Here is a 22,928-nt window from a genome sequence, read left to right as displayed (position 1 = left end):
AATAATGAAAGCGCGTTAAAAAGTTTCAGGCAGTTGCAAGAAAATAATTGTCACTTTCCAATCGATAATTTTTGTTCTAAAACCGTTATCCACTATTTTTGTCGTTCCCGAGTTGACAATGTTCCATCGGCTCCACAGGGCCATCCAACACGTTTCTGGTGGTTTACATCGGTGAAAACAATGATCGGTATGCAATTACGAGGCGAAACTCGCGTAGCTGAATTAGCCGTTGAAGTCCGACGAGCCATGAATATCCACACTGCAATGCAGTAAATCCGATAGAAAAAGCCTCTTCTTTTCTCGGCAATCCCGTCATCTCTGTTCCACCAGTTCCGCCTTTCGGCGGACTCCCAGTGGTGTTTCTTCGTCTCTCTATTGTCTTCTAACTGTTCGCATTTTACCGCTCACGAGGTATAATGCTGAAGGAAACCTATACATCAAGTCAATTCGAGTCTTGGACACGTACTTGTTGTCATGCGGTTTTCGCGGTTAAAGAAATCTCTGCGGTTACAGTTTGCTGGATGGTCGTTCCGTTACTGGCATTAAAGGAAACAAAAGGAACGTCTCGGGAAACAAATAAACAGACCATTATTTTTTACGACTTGTGAGATTACTTTTGATTTAATTCAATGAAAATTTACCACTTTGCAACGGAGAAAAGAGTTGGGGAAAAATTACCGAACGAGACAGTAATCGTGGAACTGAACTCGATTTTCAGAGCTTTTTCACACTATGTTGGAGGAAAAGTGCGAAACGAATAGTGGAACATGAAAAAAATAGATCGTGGATCTGCACTGAGAGAAAAACGACAAAGTTCTCAAACAAGTCTTACTTGTGCCAAGAAAATAGTTTTTTGAAAATTATCAAAAAAGGATTTTTTTGTGCCAAACATGCAGAGTGCGCCGGAATGAAAAATTTTTGTCGCAAAAATAGATTTAGTAGTTCAAAAAAAATTGCATTCTCTGTACACGCAAGAAATTTCATTTCTAGCACTACTCTTTCGTTATTCGATACTCCCATACGTATTTTGCTCCCGAAAAATCTTTGTTTTATGCGAAACAAGGGACAGTAGTTTTTCGTTTCGGCTGTCTAATAATCACAGACAACAAATGAACCCTTAAATGAAACAATAATAATGATATGATAGCAATCTTGTAACGTAGGGATAAAATATTTGTTGATAAATTTTCCTCTGTATGAGATATTTTCATCCTGAAAAGGCACCGTCTGGTGTGAATTATCCGCCTCTTGAGCCAAATATTTCGTTGCTGTCGAAAACTGACCAATTATTCATGTTTGATACTTCCAAATTCGAACCAAACAAATTCTTTTTTGGCAATTTTCAACTAGCGAGTTTGTTGGCCCAAAGAGGACTTGTTTGAGAAGGTGTTTGTTTTCCTCTCGGTGTGTTTAAAGTGGAAATAAACTCACCAGGATGCAGCCGAGTATTTTTATCAGTGTTCAATTACGATTAAAATCTTATTCAGTGAGCATAGAAATTAGAACGTGAGCAAATCATTTATTGTGATATGAAAATTTAACAGCTGATAAATTGGGACATACGGTTCTCAGCGGTCGTACTGCTTTTTGCAATGACAATGATTATAAACAATTAATTGAAAAAAGGAATGTCAAATCTGTCAGGAAAAAAGGTGAAATGCAAGTTGAAAAATCGCAATGCATCAAGAGTATCGATCCAATGGAATCAACAGAACAAAAATTATGTGGAGTGACCGATTATATTCCAGCCCCCATAAATAAGAGAATAGACTTTCCCGGTTATTTATAGAAGCGAAAAAGGTTCGGGAGTGAAGAAAATTGTTAGAGTACAGCGTCGATATTACAAGAGCGAGGTCGTGCCAGCGAGTTAATTAAAACTTGCACAATGCAGTTTAATTCATGGGACGCTGTAAATAATGAGATAGCCTGAGAAATATCGCGATGCTCGATAATACTTCTTTCATATCGGAGAAACTAGAATGGAGGCTATTAACTTTTTCAAGGAAGAGGGTGAAGGATAGAGATGGAATAAAAATCGAGTACTTCCAATAGCAATTTCAATTCCAATCCGACAACTTCGATGTTACTTCAAAGAGAAGAAACAAGTGTGGAAAACAAGTGAAGGAATAATAGTCAAGTCACTGTGGCTAGACTGAAGGACATAAAATTTCAGGAACACGCACGCACACACGCTTGGAATGCTATCACCCAACGATAAACACATTTACGTTCGACGTGTAACAGCTAGATTAATGGCAGCATGATAAATCGTGATATTGGCAGTTGGAACTGAGTTGATATGGAAACAGCGTGCAATATACGAACAAACAGGTTGAATTAAAAAAAGAGAATGAATTGAACTTGTTTTTCAGGGGGTTCAATGGTTTTTTTTCGTCACATGCAAATGGACATGTCGTCGGTGGAAATTCAGATTATTCGCGTCGGCAGCTACGTTTTATGGGAGCGAATGAATAAATTTTGGTGAAAAATGTGGATTCGTGTGGGTCTGGAAGGGTATCCATTATAATGATGTCGTTTTGGCAATTATCATTCGCTCAAGAGGCATTTGACGGATGAATTCGTTTATAGCGGAAATTGTGGGGTAATTGTGAACTGTAATTCATGAATTGAAGATTTTTTGTAACAATGGAGGAGAATTATTGAATAAGGCAAGTAATCGGGGAGCGGAATTCGTTTCTACACTGAGAGAAAACCAAACACGTTGTCAAACAAGTGTATTCAATGTCACTCTCATGAAATAACTGTAATATCTTCCATGAAATTTCAAAAAATTCCTCTCAGTGCACACTGAGAGAAAAATATAATTCTTCTGACTATATTCCATCACCATCGAATTATAGTCAAAAAGTCCTCAACAATTTTTCATGGGTTACGGTAACTATGGTCGGAGAAGTAATTACTACAATGGAATGTAGTCATTGCAACCATTTTATAGTTCTGATCACGATAGATTTGTCGTGGTTACTTTTGAACTTTGGTTAGTTTAACTGCATTTTGATTTGCAAAAATTACGCTTGTGAAGTTACACGGAGAGAAATTTTTGATAAAAATTATCCTACCGTTCTATAAAAGTGTATCATGAGTCATCGTTTCCTCATTTCTATCCCGAAATTTGGTAAAAATTAATATATGATGATCAAATTTTATTCTACGTTTGAGAAATTTTATCCTGACGCATAACAAATTTTACCCTTCCAGTCCAATAATTTTTATGTAGATAACAACGAAAATTCTAGAACGGTTGGTAAATTGTACCCTACCGGTACAGTAATTTTTACTCTGCCGGCACAGTAATTTTTATTTTTATCAGAATACAATTTCCCTAACGTAGAATATAATTTGATCATCACATATTAATTTTTATTAAATTGCGGGACAGAAATGAGGAAACGATGACTCATGATACACTTTTATAGAGCGGTAGGATAATTTTTATCAAAAATTTCTCTCCGTGTACTATAATTTTATGTGCCGCATACAAAAAAAAAATCGTCTCGTTCACCAAAATGTCTCAACTATTTTCTTATTGTAAATCGAACTTCAGATTTTTCTCTCAGTGCAGGAACATTAATTTTTGCATCTGTAGATGTTTTTTTTACTGAACGAATCGCAAGATATCCTCTCCGCAAAAACTATTTTTTATTGAACTACACTTTTGTATAACAACATTTGCCACAATTTTCTACCTAATTTTTATTCAACTTTCTTCTTCGCGTTGAATTCTTAATCACTTTGACGTGAATCTAGTGTAATTTCCTTATGCCTTTCATAATTATTCAAATTCAATTACAATCTTGCGTAACATAAAACGAAAAGTTTTCGTCTTTGCAAATGAGAATGTCATCAAGTGAAATTTGCAGGATGCAGGTGACGCCCGAGGCAAGTCCCCTATGACCCGATCAATGATCCCCGCAGAAATATCACCCACTCCGGAAGCATGTATTTACGATCATTGTGAATAACATCGTTGTAAATCTTAAAGTGAAGATAGTTTCCACACTTCGATAATTAAAATATTCAATAGACCTCGTGAGACATCGTGCGCTGGGCCTCGAGATTATTATTTCCTCAATTTTCTTTACACTCTGGGCGATACTTTTCCGGAGTCGCGAAAGGTCAGCAGACGTTTTTGGTTAAATATCAATGTGTCATGTCTTTGAAGCAAGTGAGAGTCACGTATGTGATGCGGATTGGAGATATTGCTGGAGGTGTGGGCGGTGACGTGTCGATTATGGACGTGGTTATTGACGCAATGTGAAGGTTGTAAATTATCGATGCAAATTGGAAGAGCAGAATATTTGAGGATATTGACATTTTCATTCTGCTCTGAGCAGAGAATTACCAGATGGAGGAAAATCTGCAGGGAAATTTAGGTGGAAGAAGTGGGGGAAGTGTGGGATTTTTTTTTTCATTATTCAGAAAATCGTCGAATTCTTTAAAAAATTAAAAAAAAATTTTTTAATTTTCGTGAAAGAAATAAAAATTCAAGAAGAAAGAATTGATCAATTTTGCGCATGATGAACGACAAAATTTACAATTACGATGCAAAAATAATTTGCGAGTTTGAAGAATTTGAAAATACCGCCTTTTTCAGCGGCTAACTTCACGCGACTCATTGACCAATCAGCATTGAGAATGACTGGTCAGGCTGATATAAAACAACTTCATGAAACGTTCTCGTTTATAAAAATTATTTATGCATGGAAAAAAAATCAATTAATGATAGACAGAATAATACATGAAAAATTAATAAATAATTTCGAATATTTGGTTAATTCCCTTTTGAAGTGACCCAATCAATACCTGTAATTGTTGAAAAATGAGAGAAGTCTCATGAATCGATTTTCTAGAAAAGTGTAAATTTTTTTTTCATTATTCAGAAAATCCTCGAATTCTTCAGAAAATTTCAAAAATTTCAAAAAATTTCGTGAGAGAAATAAAAATTCAAGAAGAAAGAATTGATCAATTTTGCGCATGGTGAACGACAAAATTTACAATTACGATGCAAAAATAATTTGCGAGTTTGAAGAATTTGAAAATACCGCCTTTTTTCAGCGGCTAACTTCACGCGACTCATTGACCAATCAGAATTGAGGATTAGCGTTCGGGTAGTTTCGATGTATGTCGATGTATAGCGTGGCTATAGGGACCGGCAAGAGGAGGCGACAATAAGTTTTTCATTTTGCAATTGTCGTCGTTTAAATTTCGGCTTTTTGTTTTAGAGGTCGTAGGATAATTACTGACTGACAAAAATTGTGATTGTGACTTTAAAATTTGCTTAATACGGCATTGTGTCTTTGTTATGTAAACTTCGAGGGCCCAAGTGACATAGCAGTTATCATCATTTAATAAAATGTCGATATAAAACAACTTCACGAATCTTTTATCTTTTACAGATCGAATCAAAATCTGAATAATGAAGAAAGGAATTCCCAGAACAAATTTTTCCACAAAAACTTTTTTTTTCGAAGACGACTTCGTCGCCATCATTCACCACCTCCTGAAGAACGAAAAGAGATCGCCTGCGACTGAAACTAGTTTTCCCTCTGCTCCTGGGAGACGGAGTTAGCGAAGAAGTCAAATGAAGTTTAAAAAGTTGAGACACTGAAATTTTTTCACACGTGATACATTCCACTTCTTATTGGTATGCGCTGTGCATAGTCACTCGTTTCGACCATCGTGAAACTGTTGTAGAGGGTTCGGGACCCGAACATCGTTAGTTCCGCGATATGATCTCGCGTTAAAACCTGCCTGGGATCGTTCGCGTGTGCGTGCATGAGGCACCAGGCACGGCGCTCGGGTTATGCCGACCGTTGCACATGTCCTGAGATCCTGATTGAACTCGCCTTGTCACGGGTTCACATTATGATAATGTAATGTCGGTTGAATTCATATCTGCCTTCTGAGTGGACAAGAGAAAGTCAAATTGCGCAGAGACTGGCGATATTACATTGATCGCTTTTTTCGTGAGGATGGATTTGTTTCGCGGAGCGGAATTCATTTCTACACTGTTAGAAATTCTCTCAAATTTCGTGGGAGATATTGCAGGAAATCTCATGAGAGGGATATTAAATCGGATTTAGGAACAAAATGAGTATGAATTTTATTGAAATTTCAAGGAAATTCGCAATAGAAAATTCAGCATTTTATAGGAAAATCAATGGGAACTGAGTTAAGAAGAAATTATCCATGAAAATTAATAGAAATCGTGAAAATGCAGGTCATTATGTTGAATTTTTAATTAATTAATAGCTTTAGGTAATTGACGTAATCAGACAACAATCATCGGGTTTATGCTTCATTCATTCGAATGATCATTAATTTCATTTCTACACTGTTAGAAATTCTCTGAAATTTCGTGGAAGATATTGCAGGAAATCTCATGAGAGGGATATTAAATCGGATTTAGGAACAAAATGGGTATGAATTTTATTGAAATTTCAAGGACATTCGTAATAGAAAATTCAGCATTTTATAGGAAAATCAATGGGAACTGAGTTAAGAAGAAATTATCCATGAAAATTAATAGAAATCGTGAAAATGCAGGTCATTATGTTGAATTTTTAATTAATTAATAGCTTTAGGTAATTGACGTAATCAGACAACAATCATCGGGTTTATGCTTCATTCATTCGAATGATCATTAATTTCATTTCTACACTGTCGGAAATTCTCTGAAATTTTGTGGAAGATATTGCAGGAAATCTCATGAGAGGGATATTAAATCGGATTTAGGAACAAAATGGGTATGAATTTTATTGAAATTTCAAGGAAATTCGCAATAGAAAATTCAGCATTTTATAGGAAAATCAATGGGAACTGAGTTAAGAAGAAATTATCCATGAAAATTAATAGAAATCGTGAAAATGCAGGTCATTATGTTGAATTTTTAATTAATTAATAGCTTTAGGTAATTGACGTAATCAGACAACAATCATCGGGTTTATGCTTCATTCATTCGAATGATCATTAATTTCATTTCTACACTGTCGGAAATTCTCTGAAATTTTGTGGAAGATATTGCAGGAAATCTCATGAGAGGGATATTAAATCGGATTTAGGAACAAAATGGGTATGAATTTTATTGAAATTTCAAGGAAATTCGCAATTGAAAATTCAGCATTTTATAGGAAAATCAATGGGAACTCAGTTAAGAAGAAATTATCCATGAAAATTAATAGAAATCGTGAAAGTTCAGGTCAATATGTTCTTGAGTTTTTAATTAATTAATAGCTTTGCGTAATTGACGTAATCAGACAGCAATCATCGGGTTTATGTTTCATTCATTGATTTCATTTCTACACTGTCGGAAATTCTCTGAAATTTTGTGGAAGATATTGCAGGAAATTCATGAGAGGGACATTAAATCGGATTTAGGGAAAAATGGTGATGAAATGGTGGAACCTGAACACGTTAAAAATTCCCGGAAGTTGCCACAGAAAATTCAGACGAAAATGTTTAACAATGTACTATAACAATGTACCTTTGCAAAACTGTAGTCCATAAGCTTTGGAGGCTACTAAAATCATAATGATGTGTGGTCAGTAAAAATGCGGAAATTTCAAGAATTTTTATCAAATATTTGGAGCATTTCTCTCAGTAAATCATAACCGAAAAGTATTCAGTTTCCACTTGTCTATTCGAAAACATTCTTTTCAGTCCAATTGTTTATTCTTCAGTGGAAATGGTCCCATGAGATATTTTTATTTAAAAAGCCAATAATTTTTAGGATTTTGTGAACATTTGTAGTGCAAATTCTACAGAATTTTCTTAATTTCCATCAATTTTTAGGGAATAATTGAAGTAAAATGTACAATTTCCATAGATTTTTCCAAGAAATTTTGAATTATCAATGACGAAATTCCTCGAAATTTCGGTGAAAGGATAATATGATAAAAATTTGCAAGTGTCCCGGAAATTTCAGCCCAAAAATTTTTAACAACTGTTAAAACTGGTATATCATGTAAAGATCTCTCATATTTATCGAGAATTATGAGGTTTTATTGAACATGGCAAGTTTTCACTGCATAAATAAAACATCAGACTGAGTTATTAGACTCTTTTGTGCTCGGGTAGATGGACGTGGAGAAAAAAAATAGGAAAAAAAAGTACGAGTGGATGGAAAAACACGGGTGAAAACCCATTCGGGTTTAGAAGCCTTTGTGCAGCGACATTTTACGAGCCAGAAACGAGAGGACGCTGAAGAAGAAGAGAGAGAAAGAAGGAAAAAGGTAGTGTGCAACCGTGGAATTTGTCGGGGGGTCGTCGCAGAGAACTTTTCCATGAGCTTTTCAACGGGTGTTGACACTTGGACTTTCGGTATTTCAGAATAAAATTTTCCAACTAGATATTAGAGAGAAGAAAGTAATAAAACGTCCGGGAAAAAAAGTGGAGTTGTTTCACCAACTGCGGCTTTACCGAGATGTGTCACGAGGATTTGGAAAATGGATAAAGGATATCATACGATTCTTTCTACGTGGGATTTCCATATTATTAAGATAAATGTCCCTGTGCGGAGAGGAAAGTTGAATAATAATTATCTAGATTATTTCCCCCATCACTTTTGTGACCAATAGAATTGCGGTATTCGACGTTCCGTGGGCCAATCGTAAGAGAATTATATCGAGAATTTCCTCCCTCCTCTGTTCGCCCAATCAGAGCGCAGTATTCGAGATCACGTGACACCTTCACGACCGTTTTATTTTGACGAGAACGATCGCGCGCTTGAGCGCGCGTGTTAAAGACAAATCGTGACACGAAAACCGAAAGCTGAACACGTGCGGGCGAATCCGAATGTTCGACCAATGAAATTCGAGGAATGAGCGTTACGCTACAGCTTATGGCGTATGTTCTTTTTAGAATAGGATACTTTTGAGAGTTCTGAGTAGCCCGTCGCTTAAATAGTGGGAATCAACGTTCACCCGGCTAAAAAATTCGATTTTGGCGAAAGTCGACTTTCCCCCTGGAAAAACGGAAAATCTGACCCTTTGAAAATCTGAAAAACAATTTTTTTTCAGTTTTCACTTTTTCCCCATACTTTTGAGAGTTCTGGATAGCCCGTCGCTTAAATAGTTGAAATCAACGTTCACCCGGCTAAAAAATTCGGTTTTGGCGAATGTCGACTTTCCCCCTGGGAAAACGGAAAATCTGACCCTTTGAAAATCTGAAAAAAAATTTCCAACAGTGTGTGACTGCAAATTGGGTGCATCTCGCGACCGCCAATTTTTCCACTTGTCTGTCATTCACCTCTCCCGTCCCTACCCTATTTTTCCAGGCACCCCCCCCCCTCTACCATCTCAAGTGCAAGGCCAAGAAGGGTTGACGTGAAAGAAGTTGATGAAAAAAACGAGAGTACACGAGTGCGTCTACGTCCAGGGGGCGTTTTCGTGCATGCTCATACACCCAAAGTACAGGAGATACGCGTCTGAGGCCTGTCCAACGTCTCTCCTGCACTCGCGCCCCTCTTTTTACTGTCTCCAACTTGTTTCCGTGTCCCCCAGCCCCAACCCCCACCGTCGTGTCCCCAACGCGACTCTTTGAGGCGGGCCTTTTGTCCCCTCTTCGCTCCTACGATATTTGCGGAGCTTTGTCTTGTCGACGGGTAGCTCCCGGCAGCTTAAACATACCCCGCTAATGGTGCGGCACGCGAAACACAAAAGACTTACCCCTAAACACCCCCTATTCCCCTTTCACCGCATCTCTAAACAACATCCCATCAAAGGTTTATTTATAATTTATGTACACGAAATGTGGACTATGAAAATCATATAGTTGAAGCAATAATTGCTTTTTCACTTTATAGACTCTGCAGGGGTAAAACAGGATGAGGTCACTCGACACGAGAGGAAATTTTATGTAAATATCGATAGCCCCAAGACAGATTTGATTTGGGGAGAAAATGAGTTTATTTTCATTCTTTTTTTAAGACTTTATGAAAATAAAATTTAGAAAAAAATTAGTGGAATACACTCTTCAACATTTTGGATTGAAATGTTGCGTGGACTTCTCGGGAATTTTCATCGCATTATAGTTCTACTGACATTTTAAGGAGTAATTGATAATTCAAATTTTAGGAAAAAATCAGTGGAAATTGAATTTCAAATAAAAAATTGCCTGAAAATTAATGGAAATTGGGGAGATTCAAGCAAATATATACTTGAATTCTGAATTGACTGGAAATTCTGCGTGATTTGGTACTGAGTATTCATCTTTCAATTGGTTTCACTTTATACACTCTGCAACGAGGGGTAAAACAGGATGAGGTCACTCGACACGAGAGGAAATTTTATGTAAATATCGATAGCCCCAAGACAGATTTGATTTGGGGAGAAAATAAGTTTATTTTCATTCTTTTTTTAAGACTTCATGAAAATAAAATTTAGAAAAGAATTAGTGGAATACACTCTTCAACATTTTGGATTGAAAGGTTGCGTGGACTTCTCGGGAATTTTCATCGCATTATAGTTCTACTGACATTTTAAGGAGTAATTGATAATTCAAATTTTAGGAAAAAATCAGTGGAAATTGAATTTCAAATAAAAAATTGCCTGAAAATTAATGGAAATTGGGGAGATTCAAGTAAATATATGCTTGAATTCTGAATTAACTGAACATTCTGCGTGATTTGGTACTGAGTATTCATCTTTAAATTCAAGTAAATTGGAGAATTCTGTTCTTATAAAATCTGGAATTTCATTGAATTTCCAATGAACACTGAATTTCATCTTTTTTTTCTCTCTAAATTGAATTTAATGTCAAACTTACAAGTCTACAGTACATGAAATTTCAAATTTTTTAAATATTGTGCTTTATGGAAAAAATGTCAAGTTTATTTTCGTTCATCGTTGAGGATTTCATGAAAATAGACTAAATAAAAATAAATAAAATCCACTCTTCAAAATTTAATTGAAATTTAATTGAAATGGTCGCACGATAAAATAGAAATTAACATTAAAATTGATTCAAAATTCTGCACTATTCGGTACTGAGTATTGATTTTTCATTAAAAATTCGAAATTTCATTCTATTTTCAATAAAAACAGAAATTTCATGATTTTTTCCTCCTTAAAATGAACGTAATGTTTCTCTAAATACATGAAACTAAAGTGAATAAAAATGTACAAAATATAGCGAACTTCTCAATCTAAAAACTTTACACTTCTGAACAGGGGATCACCATCAATCATTAAATTAGTATTATTAGAAGAAGCTGCACTTACAATAATTAAAATTTACTTATCTTCATCTAAATTTGAAAAAAAAAAAAAATAAATAGTACTTCAAATTTTTAATTGACTATGAATTAAATAATTGGTAACACAGAATTGTCAATCGACGATTGCCTAAATAATTCGCAATTTGAATATTTAATTGATGATTAATTTAACGATTAAAAAATTCATGAGTAATATTAACGATTGACTTGATCAAAATGTAACTTCATTTAAAATTTATGATTATGCCGATGTCTGCATCTGAATTATAAACAAAACACACCCGATTCACCCACCGAGTTCATTTTTTCCTCGTTGACTCCACGGAGAGAAATGTTTCGTAAAAATTACGGAACTCACAATTCACTCACCGATTACGGAACCGACTCGGAAAATTTAAGGATGTTCTACACCCTTTCTGCCAAAATTCACGTTTTTTAAATTTTTCTGGCAAACTTATGATGGAATTGACGTGAAAAAATATAACGTTTTTGCGTTTTGTCATTATTTAATGACTGACGAAATTTTACGGTGGTGCGAACATTTTCCTGCGTTTTCTCTAAACTTTTAAAAAGAATCACAAAACTGTAGAAAAAACGCATGAAAATTATCGCACCACTACGCAACTTCGTGAGCCATTAAAGAATGACAAACCACAAAATCGTTATATTTTTTCACGTCACTCCCATCGATAATTTGCCAGAAAAATGAAAACAACGTCAATTTTGGCTAAAAGGGTGTCGAACATCCTTAAGTGGCGGTATCGTAATTTTTCACAGGAGATTCAGATAAAAATTACGAAACGCTCCGGAAAAATTCCGTGACAGTTCCGTAAAATTTCCTACAACCACATTTCGCTCCGGAATTACGGAAAAGATGCGTAATTTTTATTGAATATTTCTCTCCGTGTCCTGAAATAATGAAATATCGGAAAAAAGAGAGCCTGGAATGGGATATGAAAATAAAAACCTGCAAGACATCCAAGATCTCCAGCAGTACGAGTTTTTGATACGAAATATACGTGGGTAATAGTTTTCTCCCCTGAACTTTTTTCTGGATTTTTTCCCTTTTCTTGAATACCCAGAAATTGGCAAGCGAGCGGTCTGGATTTCTTTCTATCATATCTCCAGCGGCGTTTGGATCTAATAAACTCGAAAGGAGGAGCGCCAGGGGGTCAAGTATATCCGAAGTAAAGGGCATGGAGTGGAGAGAATATCTAAGAACGATCGATACTCTATCCCTCGGAGGCTTCTCCACATAATCCGTGCAATATCGCGATCTCACTGATATGCCACCTCGTAACGGACACCTGCATCGTTGACGTCGTCATTCTGGTGACGAGATTTTATATGGGAGAGAGGGGAAAATGTCTGTCTGGCATCATGTGAAAATTCACCCTCCACTGCTGGAGAGATGGACGAATACACGGAGAGAATATAAAATTCAAAATTACTATGTGAACATAGTAATCGAGGATCATACCGGAAAAACTTTAAATTTTGATTTATTTCAACGGAACGTTTGCGATGCAAAACTCATTTTTTATTAGTAATTTTTAATGGACGAAACAGTATAAAATACACGGACGAAAAAATATTTTTCAAATGTGTTAAAAACACTTTATTTCTTTACCAATTTTTACTACTGAACGACGAGAAATTACTCAAATCGTATGAATTTTTACTGTGTTAAATTGTACTTTTTTCTTACGATTTAAAACTTTAGTTTATACTCTCTAGTTTATACGCGCCTCCTACATTTTACTCGAGGAAATAGCAGAAATTACTATGTTGACTAGTAAAAACTCCAGCGGACGACGAGAACGTCGATGGTTTTCAATTCTTGGAGTCTCCTCCGTCCGTCGACCACGCAATGGCCCGGGTGGGGGATTCTATAATTCTAAAAAATTCAATCCTTCCTCTCCCCCCTCCTCTTTTTCAGAATGAAAACACGTGGAGCAAAATTACTGATAATAATTTTCAAGGATGATAAAGAAGATTAAATATGGTTTTTCATTCCGGTTATTCAAAAAATCCCCCTCTCCCTCGTCCTCTTCCGCGAATATTCATTTTAAAAGGGAGAGAGAATATTTTTTTAACCGACGAAGTAAAAATTCATGTTTATCCTCCTAAATTATACTCCTGTCAATTGAAAATTCAACTTTTATGCTACCATTTTCTACTGTACCGACTCTCAATTTTTACTATGTTCAACAGTTATTTTTCCAACGGACTCCATCATATTTTAATTTTGTCAGCCGTATTTTTTNAAAAGGGAGAGAGAATATTTTTTTAACCGACGAAGTAAAAATTCATGTTTATCCTCCTAAATTATACTCCTGTCAATTGAAAATTCAACTTTTATGCTACCATTTTCTACTGTACCGACTCTCAATTTTTACTATGTTCAACAGTTATTTTTCCAACGGACTCCATCATATTTTAATTTTGTCAGCCGTATTTTTTCATCCAGAATTAATGGAAATTCAGCGAAATGTCGAGTTCGAGGGAGATTGAGTGAGTGAATTTCTTCTCCCAGTTGCGAATGTAACCTCCAGGCCGTTTCTCCAACTTGAATTATAATCAGACGGAGAAACGCCATGCACAGGTAACCCTCATCTACAGCTTTTCTCATACAGTCCAACAATTCTCCGTTGAGTAGTCACGGTGTGTAAAGAGTCGTACAGTCCGATGTTGGACAAACATCCGCGCTGTGTATAACTGGAAATGTTGTTCTCTGACCGCTGTGTTTCCGGGCGCAGCATTAATGTAATTAAACTTGAGAAGAGACACAAATGGAGGTACATCAGGCGCAGAAGACTAGGGGAAGAGGTTACACAGGTACACAGAGATTATTGTTCGAAGAAACAACGGAAATCACGTGGAATTATCCGAATTCCAATTATTTAGGGAAGAGAATTTTAAAGAAAAAAAAGATGAATTGTTGCTGATGAAAGTGGAAATAACATGATTAAATGTGAATATTTTTTCTCTGGAATTGAAAAATTATGAGCTGATGTTGTTGAAATTGAAAACAAATGTTGAAATACTCATTTGAATTTCAAAATTTTTCTTTTAAACCTTTTAGTTCTCTAAATTCACTAGAAAAAATCTAAGAACAAAAAATCAGTAGATTTCCATTTGCAATTAAATGTGCTAAACATTTCTTGTAAAAAATTTCTCAATATAAATTCCCGTATTTTCTCTCTCAAATTTTTCAATAACGATTGTTTTTATTATTCACATTTTAAAACCCAAAGCAATTGGATTTTAATGAAAAATGGAAAATTGCTACTGTTGAAATTGAATAAAACAGTTGAAATATTTATTTCAATTTCCAAAATTTCCGTTCAAACTTTTTAGTCTTTTAAATTCACTGGAAAAAATCAATACATTTGCATTCGCAACTAAATGTGCTAGACTTTTCTTGTAAAAAATTTCTCAATACAAATTCCCGTATTTTCTCTCTGAAAATTCTCAGTGACGATTTTTTAATAATTCACATTTTCCATACGACATCATAATTATCCCAAATAAATCCTATAAATGTCTGAGCTGAGTAAAAATCGAGGGGTTGAGTATTTGCGACCACATGGGACGCATCCTGTGCGCGAGAAAAAAAAAGGATTCGAGAAAATGGAATGGACGAAGAAAGATTGCTGTAGTGACTGAGAAAAGAGGGGTTCCCAGTGTCATAGTGGACAGCGGTTACCTAAGATCGAGAGTGGTATACGAGAAACTCGAGAAATCGCATTTCTCACCCCTCGAGCTGTTCTTTCCTTTATTTTTTTTTACTGAAGGGTCTCAGAGCTTTCACTGTCATATGTGCGGGTCTGAAAATCCTCGGAAAGATTTTCCCGGTCCTGCAACACCCCCTGGAAGTGCCTTCGATACGTCCGTCACTTTATCCCCGGGATCATCGCTCCCATTTTCTTTTCTCCCTTTTTCGTACGTCTCTTGCTGTTTTTCCTATCGTCATGTTCTCGATGTAGTGTATTCTCTACTATGTCAATGTGAATATCGAGGACCTGCTAGAATTTTCTATTTTGTTTTACGTTTTTTATGAGATTTTCTAAACATTGAGGATTTTTTAAAAATTTCTGGCTAAACTCTGGCTAAATCCTGAATAAACCCTGATTAAATCCCGGCTATACACTGACTAAACCTTCATTAAACCTCGATTAAACCCGGACTGAAACGAATTCGAGTCTTGAGAGGGTCTGAATGTAGAATTATTAGACAGAAAGAAATAATACGCAAAATATTGATGACATTTCAATTGATGATAGTCCTATGACATGAAAAGATAGAAGAAGAGAATAGTGAAATAATAATTAAAAAAAGAAAACCCATTCGAAAGCAAATTGCTAATTTATTAGCAACAATAACAACACCCAGTTATTTTCAACTGTAGGAGGCATTTCGAATAATTCTTATTACTTCATTACGATATTATTTCACTCATTTTCTAGGAAGTTTCCTCCAGCGAATTCCAGTAGCGATTATTGCAACGCACCTACCAAGCATTTAGGTATGTATATCACACCCTCAGGTGTCTATCAGAATCGATTTGGACGGCAGAGTTTGCGGGAAGCGAGTTTCATGGAAAAATTGGCTGAAGCCACCCCGTTGTCATCCAATTTGATACTCTACTTCCCGTCTACCCCTGCGTGATACTCTCCGAGGCAATTCCCCGCATTTTTCCAGTATTCTCACGCTTGAATAAACGAGATACAGATTATACGGAGTAAATGAGACTTGAAAATGTCGATGAATATGAACGAATAAACAAGGGATATGAAAAAATCATGATTTCGAAATTTCTCCATTTCTGGAGTCAAATATTTGAAATAAATAAAAATATTTAGCTTGGAAAAATTATAAATAAATATGTAAAGAATTATTTCCCTGAACTATTGCTCTCTGAATAAATCAATGATCCAAGTCAAATTGTGACATTATTCATATTAAACAGCATATTTTATCAACATTCAATTAATTGTTTATAATTATTCTCATTGCAAAAAGCAATACGACCAATGAGAATCATATGTCCTAATTCATCAGCTGTTAAATTTTCATATTACAATAAATGATTTGCTCATGTTCTAATTCCTATGCTCACTGAATAAGATTTTAAACACAATTACAATTCAATTCCTTCTAGAACACACTTTAGAGTGTTAATTTCTGGAATTCAATGTTTGTTGATACTCTGGTAAAAGTGCGTGCCCACACTGTTATCAATTTTTAGTTAGTTCACACGGTAATTCAATTAATCTGTTGTTCATCTCATCAATATAATTCCGTGCTTAGAATATTGTCATCTCGTTTTTTCAGCACCAAATTAAAAATTAAAACTTCATTTGGAATATTGAGTCACAGCTTCTTTTTTTCACATCAGAAATTTTGTATTTGAATATTAATATTATTTGTTCAAAGTGAAAAAATCGATCATCATTTTCACTATATTGCATTCAGATTCTCCTATCCTTAACGTCAAAAATGTGAGATAATCTCATAATTCTAGCTATTAATTCTAATCAACTTTGTTCGAAGAAAACCTTAGCAAACGCAATATTAAGAAAGTAGAATTATTCTATTTTCCTCTGACCTAAATGATTTGAACAATTATGATTCGTTTATTAATGTTTTATAGAATACTATTCAATTCTCTTTTGTTTGTTAAGCGGGTTTCATGAAAATTCGACGCAAGACGATTATACTCATGAAAACCGCCTTAATTTCTCCATTCGCTGGAGTAATCCGCCATTTTCACGTTCCCATTTTGATTCAAGATCTTGCTCATACATTTTTTGAGAAAGGATTCTCCCTCGCAGTTCAGAATTCCGTGTTTCAATTCTAAAAGCCATTATATTCCAATTCAATTGCAATTAAAATCGGCTCGTTCACATGCATTGAGAATAGCAGAAAAATTTTCTATTACACCGAAATGTGATTCGCAACTTGACCCATTAGTGGAGTATTCGTGTCGGCACTCTTCAAGATGGCGTCCGTGGTGAGGTAGCAATGTACGCCCACTCGGCTATAGCTTTTGCCCCCTCACAATACCTCGAGTGAGCTTTTTGTTCGTAAGAATAAAGAACTTTTCATCTCTGTCTTACGCTAGCCCCTCTTGTTCTTTCGGCTCTCATGTACCTCGACCCCTTTGACTACCGTCAGCCTTCGATTTTTAGCCCAACCACTCGCTGATAACATTACCCTTCCAACTTTTTCCGAATGTATTGTTTGAAATGTCAGGAGCACGTAGGAGAATTGAAGCTATTGTCCGGGGGTTTAATTATGATTGCAATTCTGTCCAATGGTGAATTTTCAAATTTCAAACAGGAATATTCAGTACCAAATTGCGCTGATATTTGTTAAATAAATGTCAAGTATGAAGTGTACTTAAATTGAATTCAATGAATTATTAAATTCAATTTAGACTACACCGTCATAGAAATTCCATTCGGAAGCAAATGACCAATTTATTAGCAAAAATATATTGACTACGTTGTGATGAAAGTAATTTCCCACTTGTCACTAGCTTTGCACAAACGCTTTCATCATATTCTATCAATTAATCAATTATGGAACTCATTTCTGAAGAATACACTCATAGCAAAAATTATTTTTATTGAGATGTTTCTTTCTTGGAACAAGTATTATACTTGCACCAATTTCAAATAAATAAGATCTCACGGTGAATATCAATTATTTCATCTTGAGATGCATTTACTTGAATCAAATAAAACAGTCCTTGGCGTCAAGTCACATGTATTCACCACAAAAATGGAAAAATTCTATTTTTTTTAACCTAATATAATCTCCAGTTGAGAAATTTTCTACTTTCATGAATTGATCAAAAATTCGTACCTAGGAGATGATTACATTGAGGAATGAATTGAATGTTGTTTTCTCGAATGAAGCCGATGTTTAAATTGAGCTTTCCGTACATCACATTGAACGAAATTTGTGATATCCAAGTTTGTGTTGAATTGCCGTAATCTGTGATTCTGTTATTGTAAACTAATGCGATTTTTTTAGTCAAGAAATATAAACTTCTTTCAACTCAACGACATCTTACTACAATCTCAAAGCTTTTTCCGCGTAACAATATTCATCCTGATTCGACATACGAAATGCTCACTTCAATTATAATTTACTTGGAACAACGTATGATCGTGTTGATTGAGATAACAACGTATTTAGTCATGAGAATAATTTTGATTTTTGAGTAAACCAACGAATTTCTGGAGTTGGCAAACTTTCGGCTAGAAAGAAATCAAATACTCTCATTATTGCGACAAATAAAAAGAACTTCAATTCTAGAGAAGTTCGATTTCCCCCAATCAAATGTATCTCAGGAAGAGAGAACTGGTATTCACTATGAAATCATGTTGATTTGAAAATTAACAACCAAATGATAGTTGGTTCAAATAAAATTCTCTTGATAAAATTAATGTTTCCTGTCAGTGTAGAAAATAGCTGTCACACTTTCAAACACGAGAACAAAAGTTCTATTTCACTTGGCCCAAAACCGACCTAAATCTCCTCAACTTAAGCTCCTTCAACATCATATATCTCATCTTGAGAGGTTATATTGTTACGTGAAGCCTCATTCTTTGCAACGATAATAGGAAACTGGAAGTTTATCCCCGGATGATGCAAGATTTAAGAACGAGTGATACACTGAAAGAACATTCTGACATTATTCTGTTGGGCTGATAGAATTCATTTTTATTGTGTCATTATATGCATGTCGGAACATTCAGTAAACAAGCAGTCATGTGACAGTGAGCATGTTACTGATGGATTAATTTCTCGAGACAACCAAATAGAAACTTTCCATTCCGTCATTAACGACTAATTAAGCTCATTATATTCAGAAACTCATTATACGAAACGTGATTTAACGAAAAAAATATCACATTTATGAATGAGATAATGGAAAACTTGAGATCTACTATCATAGATTGACATCAATAATTAATTTAATAATATTATGAAAAGTTAATAATTGAGATTTACTGATTTCCATTGAAATTTGAAAAATAATAGAATAATTGGTACTTTAAATTTTTCAATTGGCTATTTACTTTATATTAACAATATGTAAGTGTCAATATAAAGTATTTTTCGAATAGCCAAAAAATCGTCAATCTTCCGAACTCAATTATTGATTGATAAAATAATTCGGAATCTAGTACGAAATGAAGATGAATAAAAATAAAATGCATATTAAAATTTACAATAAAAAAAATAAATAAATAAAATGTATGATTATGCCGATGTCTGACTACTACGAAAACATCTCCAAAAGAAGACATTATGTTTCAAGACAAATGAATGAATGAAACTGTAACCCAAGAATGAAATAAATAAGTCTCAATAAAACTGGTGCTCTCTGTCTTCCGTCCGCCAGCCGGAAGTTGACACCCCACTCGGTACACATACATCGGAGAATCCCCATTCATTGTTGAAACCCCCACTTCACCGCTCAGCATTTATTCACTCATTCATCAACACGCTACGCGCCTACAGGCTCATTCGAGAAGCTTTAATTGTGGAACGTTTATCCATTATCATTACCACAATTACAACCACGGGGGGGGGGAGAAGGGGGGATTTCCCGTTGTACCCTGAGCGGAAGAAATTCGGTAGATGATAGGAAGATGTCTCCCCACAACGAGAAGAAATTGAAAGGTGAATAGAACGTCAAAAATGAAAAATCATCGCAGTAAAAGGATTTCGGCACTCTCACGTCGTCTGAGTGCTGGAACTCTCCACATTTCCGGTTTTCCATTCACTATCGCCTTCGAGGCAGGATCGATTTCCATTCGACGAGAATTCAGCGCACGTCAATATACTCAGGGTTTTTTTTTCACACTTTGATGTTACTAGGGGGGTACACAGTCGCCATTTTTAGTTATTGGAAGATCGAGAAGAAAATCGGTTGTTCCACGATAACTAAAAAGTGTTCTGAATTGATTGAATGATGGCTTAAAAAATTTGTTTGGATGTCCTTTCGACCGAGTTCGAAGATGAAGACGATAACAACAATCGTTATTTTGATTTATTTGAAAATTTGCAAAAATTTTGTATTTTTTGAAAATCAGAATTCCGGGGATATCTTTGAATATCATGCTTCAAATGAATTCAATCATAGCTTAAAATGTTTGTTTTAATGCAGTTAAGTCGAAGTTAAAAGATGATTACGGTTGATTTGATTTTTACGATGATTGTTGAAAATTTCGAATTTCTCATGAATTTCCCTGAAAGTGAGCTTTCTATTTTCTTCAAATGTGATATTTCAAATTCATTCAATTCAATTAGTAAAATTGCCGAAGCTTTCTATAATCATAATTTTTCTCCGACTTTTCTCCCCGTGAACGCTCGCAGGGATCGGCTTATATCCTCTCTCGCGTGCGTGAAAAAAACGCAAAGGTACACTTAACTTCAAAAAAGAAATAACGCAATAAATTCGTCCCTTCCGTCGAACGTAATTCGAAACTCCCCGGGGTTTTTCACACAGGTGACACAACGGACTCGTGCGTCGTACCTTTCATGATAAAAAAAGTGACTGAGGAGTGGCTGGATATACCCTTGCCCTTGACGCTCACGAGAATGCCTGCTTGAGGGGTCTAGGATCGCAGACGGCTCCAGCGAGCGTGAGTAGACTGTAACCAACTCTCCGTACCCTTTATATCCACGTGAAGTGCGTGCGTCAAGTGAGCTTTTGGAGACAGAAAAATAAAGACAGGGTTCATTTTCTCCGAGTGATGAGTTGCAGAGTATCGACCAACCCAGCAATAGAATACAATTTTTTTTATGAGAACATTAGAATTTCCCCTCGCCGTTCTGTAAGAATACTTTTCTTTCAAGGATGTTCAGCCGAAATCCACATTATTCACCATAATTTTAATATTGTCTCACATGCCAGGTTCATATTTGAGCCACACGTTAGTAATAATCTTAATCCTTCCATCGGGGCATCCTAGTGAGAAATTAATTTCTGAAAATCACTTCTTGTAACATTACGCTTAGGGAAGAAACGTGACCGCGTGAACTTCGATCGAGATGTTGCATGGGTTAGACACTCAAGATATTGAAAAAAAACCACAAGCCATTTACTTTAGACTATGGAGAATCCATCGCCGGCGAGAACAAGTAGGGGACCGGGCCATATAGGCGTGATATCTTCGATTGATTTTCGAATTCCTCTAAAAAAAATTTGACCGCCATTACGAGTCGAACAACGCGACAACACCGCACAACAGCTGATCGAGGTTGGTAAAGTCGGTGACGATAATTCAGTGCTGGAAGCATATGGACACGTATAACACACTCAAACATTCATCTCGCTGTTACAACCCCACTACTAGCCGAAGTGTGCGATGTTGCCCGATCAAAATTCGACTGTTACCACTGCAGTCACAAGTCCTCCATTATCTATGAACATTCTCTTTAATTATTGTTTTTGAGACCGGAGAAGTGCGCCATAACACTTCTAATTTGATGAGAAAAATAATTTGTAACATGAATGATTTATTTAGACAATTTTATTTTTATTTTCAACTGAGTTGTCCACTTGATAGGTTAAACATCCTTAAGTAAAAAAGTTGAGTGAATAGTTCCAAATGTCTTTACGATTACTTGAAATTTCCCGTTGACTCGCATTTATCGAATTTCACACAGTGACATATGGTCTATAGACTGCTGAAGAAGGATAATCAATTCGATATCGAAGACGGCGGGACTCTGCACAGCAGAATCCTTCGACAAATCAAAAATGTACATCGTCTCCAACTTTTCCGCATGATTTATGAGCAAACATCCATACGTACGATCCAAGGTATAGACGTAGGAAAATTCGGGACATCGGAGTTGAGTTTGACGATGTCGCACATGGGGAGCATCAACCCACGAGGGGGGATCGAAGGTTTCTCTCGGAGCAATGGGATAGAGCATAGGTGTATACGGAATGAATAAGAAAAGAAGGCGAATGAAATAGCGAATGTCGGGGAAAACGATGCTATTGACATCCCTCGACGGGATAAAGTTCTGATTTATTCGAACGATGTCCCACTACCCGTGTTTATACAACCCGTCACGCATCGTTCTCGATGGCAAATCTATGTGGAGAGAAAAAATGAGCAGGGAAGATTGACTCGGGAATTCGTTCAGATCTGTCGGGAGAATCCCGCATTTCTCGTATTTGATGGGATCGTTAACTCTCTTGAAATATTGGGGAGCAATTGAATTTTTCCTGCTCCACTAGAATTTTTCACTGCATTTTTTCAATTTAAAGACTATTTCGCAATGTGAAAGCAACTGGGTTTCATTAAATCGTTGAAATTTTCCATTTTCGATCCAAAGTAAATATTTAGAGAATTATTTTTCTGATGATTTTACATAAATAGTGCTATTTTTTATATGATGATTAAGCAATATGCACATAGTTAGCTTTTATCCTGTATAATTCATTGCTCATTTCATTTTATTGAATTGAATAAGATTTCTTTTCAACTAATTTTATCGGATTTTCAACTTAGTTGAGTGTTATCATCTTCATTATTCTTATTATCCCTTCCGTCTGTACAACCGATTTTTACGGTTCTATCTCTCCCCTCAACCCTTCGATAAAATGTTAATAGAAAAATTTTATTTATACATACTTGAATGAATTTGAAAC

General features: G+C 35.6%; 1 protein-coding gene across 1 annotated transcript in view; it reads right to left on the bottom strand.

Moving 5' to 3' along the window:
• Positions 1–22,928, bottom strand: part of LOC107048424 (cytoplasmic polyadenylation element-binding protein 2) — a 158,506-nt gene that overhangs the window by 101,718 nt on the left and 33,860 nt on the right. The gene's annotated exons all lie outside the window — the stretch shown is intronic.

The sequence above is a fragment of the Diachasma alloeum genome, unplaced genomic scaffold (genome assembly GCF_001412515.2).
Source record: "Diachasma alloeum isolate Michigan unplaced genomic scaffold, Dall2.0 Dall_scaffold_00192, whole genome shotgun sequence".
In the NCBI taxonomy this organism is placed as follows: domain Eukaryota; kingdom Metazoa; phylum Arthropoda; class Insecta; order Hymenoptera; family Braconidae; genus Diachasma; species Diachasma alloeum.
Note: the sequence above shows the minus strand (reverse complement) of the source record. Positions and strands in the feature narration are given on the sequence as shown.